The following is a 14,497-nucleotide window of genomic DNA, read 5'->3' as shown; positions in this document are numbered from 1 at the left end:
AGCACCTGTATTAGTCCATTTTCACACTGCCGATAAAGACATACCTGAGACTAAGTAATTTATAAAGAAAAAGAGGTTTAATGAACTCACAGTTCCATGTGGCTGGGGAGGCCTCACGATCATGGTGGAAGGCAAAATGGCAGCAGACAAGAGAGAATGAGAGCCAAGCAAAAGGGGTTTCCCCTTATAAAACCAACAGATCTGGTGAGACTTACTTATTTACTATGAAAACAGTATGGGGGAAACTGTCCCCATGATTTAATTTTCTCCCACCGGGTCCCTCCCATAACACGTGGGAATTATGGGAGCTACAATTCAAGATGAGATTAGGGTGGGGACACAGCCAAACCATGTCAAGCACTTATTTAAGTGAATAATCACTACAACCTTTTATGTAACAATTCTGATAAAAATAATATTAAAGTAATCTTTTCTCTTCATCTGAAGTGCATTCTCCCAGTGAGAGAAGAGGAATTTAAGGAGTGTTGAGGAGAATTTTAATACTTAGATCCTGTTTGTTTTAACCTTGACACCATATCTAGAGCAAAGAAGAGTTTTGCTGTATTTTCTAATGTGTCTTAATTTCAGTTCTCCTTAAAAAAAGAGATAATCCTATTTGGATATTGTTTGGAAACGAGCCCATGGAAAGGATAAAAATATTTCAGTGCTGGTTACAACTTAATGTGTAAATTTAAAGATATTTTTCAGAGCTTCAGTTTCCTCATCTGTAGAATAAGGTACTATGTAATGAAATTGCTGCCTTTGTAGGTAAAAATATTGGAATATTACTCAGTTTTATAGGTGAGAAATCTGAGACCCAATAGCCAGTTAATAATATAACTCAAAAGGCTTTTTAAAGACTGTATATTAAGATGATTTCCTTGAAACTAGATAATTATATGGAAATTCACTTAATCAGGCACAGTAAAACATAATATATTGCAAAATGCTGGAAGAGAATGAGCTCATGAGAAAGTGTCTTTCTCTTTCTGTGTACCTGGCACATAGTAAGCATGCAGTAAAGGGGTTTGTCTTTAGTATTGTTATTCTAGTTAAAGGAGGAAGTAACTGTCTTCTAAACAAGTTTTATTTATTCAAAAATTAAGAAAAGCAGTAGTCCAATTCACTGAACTCCAGATATACACATAAAATCTGTAGCACAAAAGCCGGTTAGAACAACTTGTGATGACGCTTTCACCCAGTGCAAGTTTTCATTTTTGATAAATATGATATTTCAGAAAATATTTGCAGTATCAATTACTAATCAAGATTACTTTGTTATGCAGTTTAATCAGTTTAAGACACGGGATCCTAAAATTATGTATTTTATGTGGCCAAATACAATCAAATGATTGTCCTACTTAAAAATGGTACAATTTTTTTTTTTTAGGCAGAGTCTCGCTCTGTCACCAGGCTGGAGTGCAGTGGTGTGATCTCGGCTCACTGCAACCTCTGACTCACTGGTTCAAGCAATTCTCCTGCCTCAGCCTCCCGAGTAGCTGGGATTTACAGGCACACGTCACCATGCCCAGCTAATTTTTGAATTTTCAGTAGAGATGCGGTTTCACCATGTTGGCCAGGATGGTCTCGATCTCCTGACCTCATGATCCGCCCACCTTGGCCTCCCAAAGTGCTGGGATTACAGGCATGAGCCACCACACCCGGTCAATGGTACAGATTTTTAAAAGGAAATACCTCAAGCTACAATTAATTGCATATAATTCTGTTGAGCTCTATTTAGAGCAAATGAACTTTCTTTCAATACATTAGTCTTTGTGCCTCAGTTTCTTCATTTGTAACACTCATTTCCAAGGATTGTTTTCAGGATTAGAAATTATACATTCAAATCACTTAGTACTTAGAAAACATTCAAGAGTTTAAAAATTATTATTAGCATGTTTGCGGTTATTCTAATTTTATCTCAGTAACTTTTATGAAATTACGACATATCTGCTGTCTTCTCTTCAGTGATTTTTGAGACCCGAATGTCATTGGAAGGGCTCCTGTAGTCCTTGGAGTCCCACCTTGTGAAGTGGCATTTAATAGTTTTAGAATGCTGCCTCACATTTGCTGAATAACCTATTGCCCTTTAATTGGAAACAGCATATGGAAATCATCAGGAAGAGAAAAAATCATTTCAAGCGCTTTGAAAATATAATAGAAAATAAATTGTCCTTGGTAAGTAAATATAGGACACTGATCTCTGAATAGTCAGGAAAATTCTGTGCCAGGGCCTTTGGCAAAGGCTAATGAGGATTTTGTTCCCTCCCCCACCTCCACCCCCACATGCTAGTCTTCTAAATTACAAGACCTTATTACTATATAAGGCTGCTTTTTCTAAGTAAATGATAATACATTCAACTCCTTGGAGTTTTTAGCTTTTCAAACAGTGGTGAGTTATTTTCATCAGTCAAGATCAAGCTAAAATGAAAACTAAAATCTGTGAGAGTCAGATAATACCATAGAAGTTACCTTTATTTATTTATTTTTCTTTCATGAAAAACATAGCATTTTCCACTGGATGGTGCTCAGCATGACTGCTATTAGATTGACTTGTGTAAATATTATATTACATTTATCGGTTGCTGTAGGGAGTCAAAATGCAGTGATCTATTTTCAGATCTCCAATCTTTTGGCTGCCGGCCTGCCAGATGGGGAAATGTTGATCAGAACAATTGTATCTCAGGGCAGAGCTGTGGTCAGGGAGAGGAAGCTCATTACTCCATCCTACCCCCATGCCACAATGACCAGATAGCTTCATGTTGACTAGGTTACTGTGGATCCCTTCAGCTGCAGGCATAGGACTGAGAGTAGACACAAATTCAACTAAGGATCCCATCATGTTATTTATTCCATTATGTTCTTCATGATATCCAATTACCCTGACCCTCTGCTTCTCTTTCTTATTTGAGCTGGAAAATTCCTTCTTCTTTCTATTCAACGGCTCCCATTCTCTTAATTCCCATTCTTTCTTTATCTAGATTTTTGAAGTCTCTTCTCCCTGTAGCTGACTAAGCAAATTGAGACATTGAACCTAATATTGCCTTACCTGCAGAAGAAACAGAAGTGATACCTGGTGTGTGTGTGTGTGTGTGTGTGTGTGTGTGTGTGTGAGAGAGAGAGAGAGAGAACACAGGAAGTCTGGCGTAAGTCTGTCTTAATTGATTTTCATGGAAAGGTAACAACATAGTATGGAAAATTATTTCACCCTTATAGGCATTGTGTGATTTTCCAGGAGTGCGTTTCAACAGTCCAGCACATCTCTCATAGAAAATCCCTTTTCAGGTTTGTAAGACCCTTTACTTCCTTTCATTGTACGTGTCCTCCTCCCTTTCCCCAGCCAACCACACAACTTCCCTATCAGACAAGCTTGTTTTGTCTAGTGAGGCTGTTCTCATGTTCTCCTGAATGTGTCATCCTCATTCGTCACTCGAGTCTCGAATTCTCACCTGGGCTCAGTGTCCTGGAGCCAAGGTGGCAAGGGAGACTGCAGTCATTGGAATGCTTTCCTATTTGATACTTAAACAAATATTATTGTTTTGATATAGCTAATGTTATGATATGGGGGCTTGTTCCTCATTGGTATTTCTAGTTAAATGGCTTGCATTTTTTGCACTTACGTTGTCACCCTGCTCTTTGAAAGTAGGAACCACATCTTTTCATAGTTCTTGGCATTTTCCAAAATAATGCTCTTCAAGGTGAATGATTAACATATGTCACATACATGTATAACTAGATACTTAAGGCAGGCTGATATACCTGTTGAAAGGTTGTTGAATAAATGAATGAATGACTATATATCTTTTACTGTTTGTTCAAGAGTGGCAACTATCGAAAAGCCTGATTTTGCTGAGGTTTTATCTGATGCTTTTTTTTAAAAATAGGCAGCTTATATAAAGAGTAATTAGAAGAGTGATGTATATGTTGTACATATGTGTGTTCAGATTTTTCATGTAATAGTATGTAGCAACAAGATGCAAATCCAAGAGCTTCAGTGAAAAGACTGTTGGTTGAACTGAGAATCAGGAGACCTGAATTCTAGGTATGAGTCTAATTTCTCTTGTCTCCACTACTTTAACTGTATCACTGACACTAACTGGCTCTCAGTTGCTCTATGTATAAAATAAAAAATTTAGAGTTAATGATTTTAAGGTTCTTTTTGGTTAGAGCTATTTTAAATCAAGACAATAATGAGAGAAAGAAAATGCCAATGAATGGTCATATTTTCTCAGTGAATTTGAAAAATAAAGAAGTGTTTTCTGGAAACGATAATTATTTATACAGTATTGTATGGGGATTTTATTTGAATTTCTCCAAATTATAATTTGCATCTTTGTTTAAAAAAAAGAACAACTCTCAAAATGCTACCAATTTAATGTGTACCTTACTAGACCTTTTTTTAATGCCTAAAATGGTATTTCAGCAAATTACTATTGAATTCAGCATTTTCCAATGCAGCTCCTTTCTAATTATTTTATTATTTTTATTTTACTTAGGAAACAGGTTGCCCAGGCTGGACTGACTGTAGTGGCACCACCATACTCATTCCAGCCTCCAACTCCAAGTGTTCCTCCCACCTCAGCCTCCTAAGTAGCTAGGACCACAGGTGTGTGCCACCACACCCAGCTAATTTTTTTTTCCTATTTTTTGTAGAGACAGGGTCTCGCTTTGTTGCCAACGCTGGTCTTGAACTCCTAGTTTCAAGCTATTCTCCTACCTCAGCCTCGCTAAGTGCTGGATTACAGGTGTGAGACACTGAGCCTGGCCCTTTTGAAAAATAAATGCTTAATTCTTTTCTTTTCCTTATAACTTTAAAAAATAATGAAGCAGTTCCCCAGCATATGAAAATGTAATCAATATTTTTTTTTAAAAAATCATTAACAGTGCATGGATTTAAACACAATTGATGTTTTTATAAATCTAACTTCTTTACTTTGGATCCAATATGATTTATAGCTTTTATGTTTTGTTTCCCTTCCCCCACTAGAAATCCCAAAGAAACAATTGATACAGACCATCTTGTAGAGTTAAAACCATTCATTTCCATTATTGAAACTGCTACAATACTCTGACCTGGCTGTCTACTTCTATGAAGTATTCAAATTTGATGGAAATGGGAGAAGAGAGGATGTGTTTGACATTGTTCATCTATTCCTTAAATCCCTCATTTGGGTAAATATGTCAAAGAGAAAAAGGAGTCATTGGTATACTTGGACTTGATTAGTCTAGTGCCACATCTTAAAATGCACTATTGTAATCAAACCATGGCTGTGTCCCACAAATGACTTCTTTACAGTCTATACTATAAACCCCTAAAATAACTAGAATTGAAAATGGCTTTAATTTTTGGAACATAAAAATGACATATTGTCATTATAAAAGTAATTCAAACATTACAGAAAAGGATAAAATTAAGTAAAAACTATACTAGCCAGAAATACCACATTATTAACACTTTGGGGAGCCACTTTTCAGACCCCTCTGTACACACAGCAACTCACAATCACTCTTACCTTCCATTCCATGAAAAAGAATGGTACTTAATGTGCTTTGTTATTAAATGACACGTCATGGACATCTTTCCATGCCCATGAATTCTGATTTACATTTTTAATGGCTGTGTAGTATTACATTATATAGATTGACCGTTATTGACTTAACGAATTCCCTATTGAACATGTAATTTATTTCTAAGTTTTAACCATTACAGATAGTGCTGAGATTAATACTTTTGTATATGTAAAATATATTTGTGCACTTTTCTGATCATCCCTCTAGAATAAATTCCTAAATGTGGAGTTGCTTAGTATGAGAATATGATAAATGATGGCTTTCTTAAAATTATTTCTTTTCTTTTATTTTATATTTTTGTAAAAATTAAGAATATGTGAATTAATTCGAAGGCTGTTTTATACATAAAGAGAACTTCTCTTGTCATGTACTTGTTACTCATTATATTGGCCAATAGAGATTTCTTTTGGTTGACAAAATAAGTATATGTCAATGTCAAATAATCTAGGTAATATACTTCCATTTCTAAACATTTAAAAAATATTTATAGTGATTTGTAACTTCAAAAAAATGACTTGAAAAAATTTTTGATAGAAAAAAATTCTCACATTTTAGTTTGATTAGATTTCCAGATCGTTTCAGGATAAAAAACATCCATAAGTATGATCAGTGTTCTAAAAGCAATGGGCAGGCAGGTATTAAAGCTTAGGAAGTCTGGGTTTGCAGCTTTTCATGGAATTATCACAACAGGATAAATCAAATAAAAAAAATCTATCCTAAAAAATAATTAAATTCTGATATGTCTGTTTTGGGAGATATGTGAAAACAGGTTGCGCACACCATAAAGCCTTATAGAACAGGAGTTACAAATGCCATCATACAACTGTCCTACTAAGGTTATAGAATCCATTTCAAGAGAAGGCCATTGAAATTTGGATCTTGTAATTAATTTGTTGTTCTAATTCACAAAAATATTATAAAAACCTTTATTTTGTTTTTAATATAGTTTACATAATTTAGTTTTAGTATCGTTTAAATGTTCCTGACCTATCTGGTTGTTAGAAAAAGGAACTAAATAATTTGTTTTTTAAAAGATTGGGCCCCTGTAACATAAAGCCATAGGGGAATGACCATCTTCTGATCCATTGTTCAATTATCTGGCACTGCAGACGTACCCCTCAACATGCCCAGCAGCCTGACCTGGAGTCCTGATCCATGGGAGTGACCCTGCAATGAAATATAGACACGTGGCTCATATGTACCCTCAAACATCCTTCTGATGTTAACAAAAAATACCTGTGATTGCAAATTCACACTGAGGGATGCCTAGTATGAAGGATAAATCTCCTTTCAGGGTTGTGAAACATCTGGGGAATGAGAACTGACATACATGTAGACATCTCTTCCATTTACATGGCTCTTAATTGAGTTTTGAATTGGTAATGGGGCTGGTCCTGAGTAAGCCTAGGCTAAAAAGATGTCCCTGCGGGTATAGACCTACAGGAGTTGACATGTTTGGGGGTGTGGGAGAGGGGAGAGCATGTGTGGGATATGAAGATGCCTGTTCCCTGGACTTGCCCAGGGACACTCTGGAGAGAGTAAGTGGAGAGAGAGTAAGTGGGAACTTAGGAACTGTTTTCCATTAAACTCAGGACACTAATTGTGCCAGAGTCCAGGTGATAATGTGGGACACAGCACTGTGGAAGGCTGTTTTCTCACTCTTTTTTTCTTATACATAGACAGTTTTGATAGGGGCAGATGCAGAATAAATTGTGGGCCCTGCTCACGCCTGGGAAGGCTGGAGTAGCGGATGTGAGTGAACTTATTCCTGTGCATGGAGGAGGAGCAGAGGGAGATGCTGCATCTGTTGCCGGAGCTCTTGAGGCAGCAAACTTGCAATTACTAGTGTCCCAGAGGCATTGCCATTACACTTATATCTGTGTGATTTCCAGGGCCCAGCCTGAGTCCATATCTCTGACTCTTGACAGAAGTTGGTATCCACAAACCAAAGGTTATCTATAAACTAAAATAATTACAAATAAGACAACACCGCAATTGTGGTATTTACCGTGGCATTTACTGATCACTCACAATGTGATCCTGATCTCTCCCATTTGTTGAAAACAGATGACCTAAACATAATTCCACCTCCTTCCCCATTATTTTTTGTTTTCCATTTTCAATGACTGTTTTACTATGACCCCCAAACCATTCATCTAGCTAAAGTATTGACGGTTCACCAGTCCCTTCTGGATTGTTGTGTTCAGTCTTAGATTTCTGTCTTTGCAGCAACACATGTGGCTATTTCTCACGTTGTTTTATCTAAAAGATTTTCCAGGTGCGGAATTTGATATGATGCTTCTCCTCTCCTAAACCCTGACTTGTAGCCTCCTTATGACAGGAGACATCATGAAAAAAGATGTCAGTGGAGAAGGAAGTGAGAATGAGATCAGTCAAGTTCGTTTTTCCTTTCTGTGCTGTGATTGTTTTTCCCTCTCTCTGAATTTGCTTTTGACCTTGCATAACACGCCTATACTCGTATCTGAAAGGGGTGCGTTGCACCGGGAATTTCCATTTTTACAGCTTTCAAAAATCCCTTAATCTCTATGAGCACAAATGTTTAGAAGTTACTTGTTTAATTATGTGTGTGCATGTGTTTATGAGAAATATGGTGCACTTAAGTATTGCAAGTTTCTGCTATTTGATAGGATAGGCTCGGAAAACCAGTGTGCTGATTTCCAAACAAAGAGAATAGTGCTTTTAGGGACTAGTGGCTTCAGAGAATTTTCACCAACTACCTTCAGCATTTCATAGAAAAGCTATATTGTTTAAAAGTTTAGCATGTGGGTGGATGAGTGTGTTTCTCTGTGTGTGTGAGTGTGCAGTCCAATTCAATAGTTCATTTTGAGTTAGCTTCAAAAGAACGCAGCACCAGAACAATTCTTGTTTCTTATTTATGTATCCAACTACTTTTCTTTTACTTTCTTTTTTTTTTTGAGAATCATCCTTTAAAGTCCAGTTGTTTTCATAAAAAACTCCTCTGCAAACAAAACATGAGTACTTTATTTTCTAAAATCGTCAATGCCTTGTGCTGTCAATGCCTGTGCACTTGGTGCTTAATCATATAGTGTTAATTTATTTTGACTTTTCACAAGTGTATGTACTTTTCCCCCAAAGAAAATGGACAGTCTCTTACAGACAGGGAATAAACTTTGTATTTCTTTTATCTGATGATTTCTCACACATAAAAGATCTTTAATAAGTATCTAAGAGATCTATTCTGGATTTTCCTATTTATTGTCTGTCCTTTAGTCCTCGGATGAAGGAAAGATAAAACAATTTTTGGTTTGAGAAAATCTAATTGGTATGAGGATGAAATGTTGAAGCTAATGCATCTTTGAGTTGAGATATCAAATCATTTTATGCTATGCCTAAGTCCATTATCAGGGATAATTGGGAATTGCCTGCATTATAACTGCATGAACTGCCTTGGTTATCTATTAATATGGATCAGTCACAAGGAATTTCGCTGCTTCTCTCTTATAAACTCCAGATGTATGTCTGAGATTAATTCAATCTTTGTTTTCCCCACTTCACTATTTGTTTTTCTATTGAATCTAGTCACTTTTCAAGCAGCTGGAGTGGAAATACCAGAATGTTCTTCTCTGATGCCTGATCCTTTCGTTCGTTCTTTTATTGTTTTATTTTCTTTGTGCATTCAGAAAAGTTTCTTGGCATGTTCCTATGATAGCATTAAAAACTCTGTTGTCTCTATAGTTTGCATGAAGTCTCTGTGTAAGAGTCAAAGGAAAACTATGCATGAAAGATCATAGGGAAGGCTTTGCCATTTCACCATCATGGGAAGAAATAAGAGATACCAACATTTAGAAGCTCTTTAGATCATTGATTCTAGGAGTTGAGATGAGACATGAAGTAAAAATTATTTTGTTTACAAATCCCATTTTCATTTAGCAACTCCCCCCCAACCCCATATTGTATTTAGCTTCATTGTAGAGCTATTGTATTTAGCTTCATTGTAGAGGTAAATACAATGAACACGCAGATTTATATGGTAAAGAGAAATTTCCCTCAAGGCACAGAGATAAATGACAGGTTAAGCCAATTGACAGGATCAAGTCTAGGTGCAAAATAAGATTGATTGAAAAATGCCAATGAGTGAAAATTATGGAAAGCATTAATGGGCTCATAAAATCTTAGAATTTGATATAACCTGCCTCTAGATAGAGGACGTCTTTTTACAACATCACTGATAAATCACTAGCCTTTAAAAAATTAGTTCTGATCACAAGATCCAATGAAATCTAAAGAATTAATTGTTGGTCATCATTAAACAAAGAAATTTGTTTGTTTGTTTGAGGCAGGATCTCACTCTGGTTGCCCAGGCTGGAGTGCAGTAGAGTGACTATGGCTCACTGCAGCCTCAACTTCCTGGGCTTGGGTGATCCTCTCATTTCAGCCTCCCTAGTAGCTGGGACTACAGGTGTGTGCCACCAGACCCAGCTAATTTTTGTATTTTTAGTAGACACAGGGTTTCACCATGTTGCCCAGGCTGGTCTCAAACTCCTGGACTCAAGTAATCCACCTGCTTTAGCTTCCTAAACTGCTGGGATTACAGGCATGAGCCACGGTGCCTGGCCAAAAGGAAAAAAAAATGTTTAAAAATTTAGGTAAAATCTTCCTCCTTATAATTTCTTATTGATTCAAGTTCTGCCTTTAGTAAAAACTTGATTGTATACTCCTTCTTTCTATGACAGCTGTTCAAATAAAGACTTTTCTATAAATTCTAATCATTCATTTCCTCTAATTATCCTTCGAATGGAACTATCTACCTGAAAGCCCTAGATAGAACAGTACATGCAAAATCCACGTTTAATTTAAAGAATTATTTTTTAAGGTAGTACCAACAAGATAGTAGTTCAGAAAAAAATAGGACTTTAGGGTTTTAGTTGGGCAAGAGATTCAGCAGTTATAAAACAATCTCAGGCATAATTAATAGAAAAACTTTTAGCTAAACACATGGTTATTATATTTGTTTGTAGCTTCAACTTCATTGTAAGAATTATTTTTTCAAGTAATTTTCCAAGTTGGGTCTATGACCATTAGAAGAGTTATTTCAAGGCAAAATCAACCATACTTCCCAGGTTTATGGATTCCCACTAATTGTTAGCATCAGCTTTTGATATTCATTTTAATTCAGTAAGCATATACTTACTGTTTGCTTTGTGCAACAGTACTATGCTAGGTTCTGGGGTGAATAAGACATTATTCTTGCTCTTAAGAAATTTTCATGGAAAAGGCAGATTTATAACTATTATACAAGATGACAAGGCTTTAGGGAGAGGAATATATTAATATAATGTATTATGAAATACAAATCATGAAAAAATTAATTCTGCATAGTATCATCAGGGAGCAATAAAGAGAATTGTTAACATTCAAACTAGACCCTGATGTCTGTATTGGACAAAGAACTTCCAGACCTAGGGAGTACCTGGAGCAACGACACAGAAGGCTTGCAAGATCATGGCATGTCAATGAATGGTAAGAAGTCTGTAGGACTAGACTCTTTCAAGAACATTTTCAGTTCTGGTGCTATAGTTTCAGATTCAGTATTGTGAGAAAGGTTAGTGAATTATGCATAAAACAGAATTCAAATAGCTAGAATTCAAAATGCCTATCTTGAGCCTTCTTTCATGTATTGTTTTGGTTTTTTGTGTGTGCACGCATAAAAATTCATTGGTGTGTTCCTGTAATAACGTTCAAAGCTCTACACTCATTTTCCATAGTTTGTGTGAGGTCTTTATTTCAGGGTCAAAGGAAAACATCGTAAGAAAAGCCATAATGAAGATCTTGCTACCTCACCATCATGGAAAGGATTAAAAGATACTTTTACAACTTCTGAGTTTATTAACTCAAAGAACCAGATTTAAAAGTCTCTGTCTTCTTCCTTTCAAATGCATCATCTTATTCATTAAAATTGTTTCTCCCAAATTCTTACTAAAGATTTCTAAACAGGGAGGTGACATCATCTGATGCATACTTGGGTAGATGACTGATGGCAATGTGGAAATGGATCTCGGTGGAGCTTGGAGAATGGTGATTACCATACGTCATGTGAGAATTACTAGGATTCTAGATCACCATAGCACCAGGGCTGAAAAGGAAGAAACACAGACAAATTAGAAGAATATAGGATATGGATGGTGGGGTCAGGAGAGGAGTGGACCGCAATTTGATTGTTTTATCTTGGATGACAAAGGGATGGATGTTGGGTTTATTGAGAGATTGTATTAGAGGACAATGAGCAATTATAGAAAAAGAAAATAAATTTAACTTTAGATTAAATTGAATTTAAGTTATCTATAGAACATACAGAAGGAGCTGTTTAATGCAGAATTAAGAGTATCAGTCTGGGCTCAGGAGAATGACCAGGGCTAGAGGAAATCTAGGGATAATAGCTGAAATACATGAGGCAAGAAGCCAAGAGAACAGAGTATGTACAGAAACTTGGAGAAGACCAATAATTAAAGTATGGACAGAGAAAGAAGAGTCAATGAAAAGAAGTTAAAAGAAGTCACTAGAAAGATAGAAAGAGGATAAGTATTTCTGGTAAGTTTAAAAAGGAGAGTATTTCAAGGAATGAGTTATTAGTGACAAATATTGTGGTTCAATGAAGAGGATGGTAAGAAGACTATACATTTGATATCTAGGAGGTTTTTTGTGATCTTGCTCAATAAAGTGATAGGGATGGAAGCCACATAATAGTTGGCTAAGAAATGAGAATTAGAAGAGAGCAAGGGAGACATAGAGTCTAGACAATTATGTTTAAAGTTTGGCAGTGAAGGAAAGACAGCAAATACAATGTAATTGGTGAGGAAACAGGGAGCATGAAGATGGCATCTACTTGAGGGAAAAGATGGCCCAGGAAAGTGTTTCTTAGAATATTGGTAGGAGAGGGAGAAAGAAAGACTGAGTAAAACAGGGTAGTTACTCTTGTAGCAAAACTAGTGGAGTTAGAAAGGATTAGAATCCACTGAACACTGTACTTAATATGTTTATATTTTATATACTTCATTTTGATATTTGGAAGTATTCATTATATAATGAAAAATACTAGATGTAAAATAGTTCTACAAAAAAACCCAGAAAAATCAATGAATAAGGTCATTGTCTGAAAGCCCTCTAAAGCATTTGAGCCATGGATCGTGAATTTTTAGTTATTTAAATTTATTTTTTAAATTTTACTTTGGATAACAGGAATGTAGAGCTGAAAAATCATAATTCTTAGTACATAGCACACTTCTTAAATTATTTCTAATAATATCATAAACGTATGTAATACCAACTCCCCAAATAAAAACTGAGATAATACCTGATGTCTGACATTAAGGACCTCAACCCCAATATTACCACCCTGCCTCTCCCCACCTGAGGTAACTGTCATTCTGAATTCGGTTCCGTTACTTACCTTTCTTTTTATATAGTTTTATTGAATACACATTCCTAGGAAGTAGATATTTTTATTTTAGTTGGTTTTAGCTTTTTAAAAAGGGTACCATGCTGTATGTAATCTTCGGGACTTGTTTTTCCACTTAAGATATTACCACAAGGATTTATCCATATGGCTGTAACTCTAGTTAATTTATTTTTTCTAACATGTAATATGTCGTTGTGTGACTATCCCACAGTCCGCTCACCATTCTCTCGTTGATGGGCATCCGGGTTGCTCCAGGTTTTTGCTATTGTGAATATGTGTTACTAGAACATGTTTCCTGTTCTACATGGGCAAAGACTTCTTTTAGTTGTATACCCAGGAATGGAATTGCTGGGTCATAGGTTTGTGAATGATCAGGCTTAGGAGAAAAAGCCAAACTCTTGTTCAAGTTGATGCATGATTTTACATTTCCACCAACAACATATAAGGCATCCTGTGGCTCTACAGCTTCTTAACACTTCATTTTATTAGACTTTTTATTTTTACTTTTTTGCCATTTTGCTGGATATAAAATGGTACCTCATTGTGGTCTTGATTTCTGTTTCTATGACTACCAAGTAAATTAAATATCTCTTCATACATTTATTGGCTGTATGTTCTTTAGAACATTTTTATATTAAGTTGTTTGTGTTCTTATTGATTAGTACAAGTACTTTATATAATTTTCACATTACACTTTTTCATTGTATATATGGTGAATGACCTTTCTACATTATAACTCATATTTTCACGTTATTTAAGTCTTCTTTTGATGAATTACGATTTCAATATGTCAAACTTAGGGTTTTGGTGGGTTTTTTTTCTGAGACAAAATCTTGCTCTGTTATCGAGGCTGGAGTGCAGTGGTACAATCTTAGCTCACTGCAGCCTCAACCTGCTGGGCTCAAGTGATCCTCCCACCTCAGTCTCCTAAGTGGCTGAGAATAAAGGCACGCACAACCACGCTGAGCTAATTTTTGTATTTTTTGTAGAAACGAGGTTTCACCATGTTGGCCAGGCTGGTCCGACCTCCTGGGCTCAAATGATCCACCCCCCTCAGTCTCCCAAAGTGCTGGGACTACAGGGTGAGTCACAGAGTCCGGCCTATTTTTTTTCTTTTACAGTTGATGTTTTCGGGGTTTGTTAGATAAATCTTTTACTACTCCAAGTCCAAGAAACATAAACCTATTATTTACTATTAGATCTTGAGTTTTAAAATAATTATTTAAAAATTTTTTTCAACATGTTTTACCATATATTTTATAATAAACTTTTTATTATTAGATATAATACTGTTTTTGAAGTTTCAGAGCAGTTCTGCTTTCTTTTTCTTCTTCCTCTTCCTCTTTTTTTTCTTCTTCTTTTTTTTTTTTTTTTTATTCTAGAAACAGGATCTTACTCTGTCCCCCAGGCTGGAGTGCAGTGGTGCAGTCATAGCTCACTGCAGCCTTGAACTCCTTGGTTCAAGTAATCCTTCCATTTAAGCCTCCT

The 14,497-nt window shown here is 35.9% G+C and overlaps 1 protein-coding gene across 3 annotated transcripts in view; it reads left to right on the top strand.

Moving 5' to 3' along the window:
* Positions 1-14,497, top strand: part of SYNPO2 (synaptopodin 2) — a 174,562-nt gene that overhangs the window by 13,594 nt on the left and 146,471 nt on the right. The window lies entirely within an intron of this gene.

Source organism: Macaca thibetana, chromosome 5, assembly GCF_024542745.1.
Source record: "Macaca thibetana thibetana isolate TM-01 chromosome 5, ASM2454274v1, whole genome shotgun sequence".
Classification (NCBI taxonomy): Eukaryota; Metazoa; Chordata; class Mammalia; order Primates; family Cercopithecidae; genus Macaca; species Macaca thibetana.
Note: the sequence above shows the minus strand (reverse complement) of the source record. Positions and strands in the feature narration are given on the sequence as shown.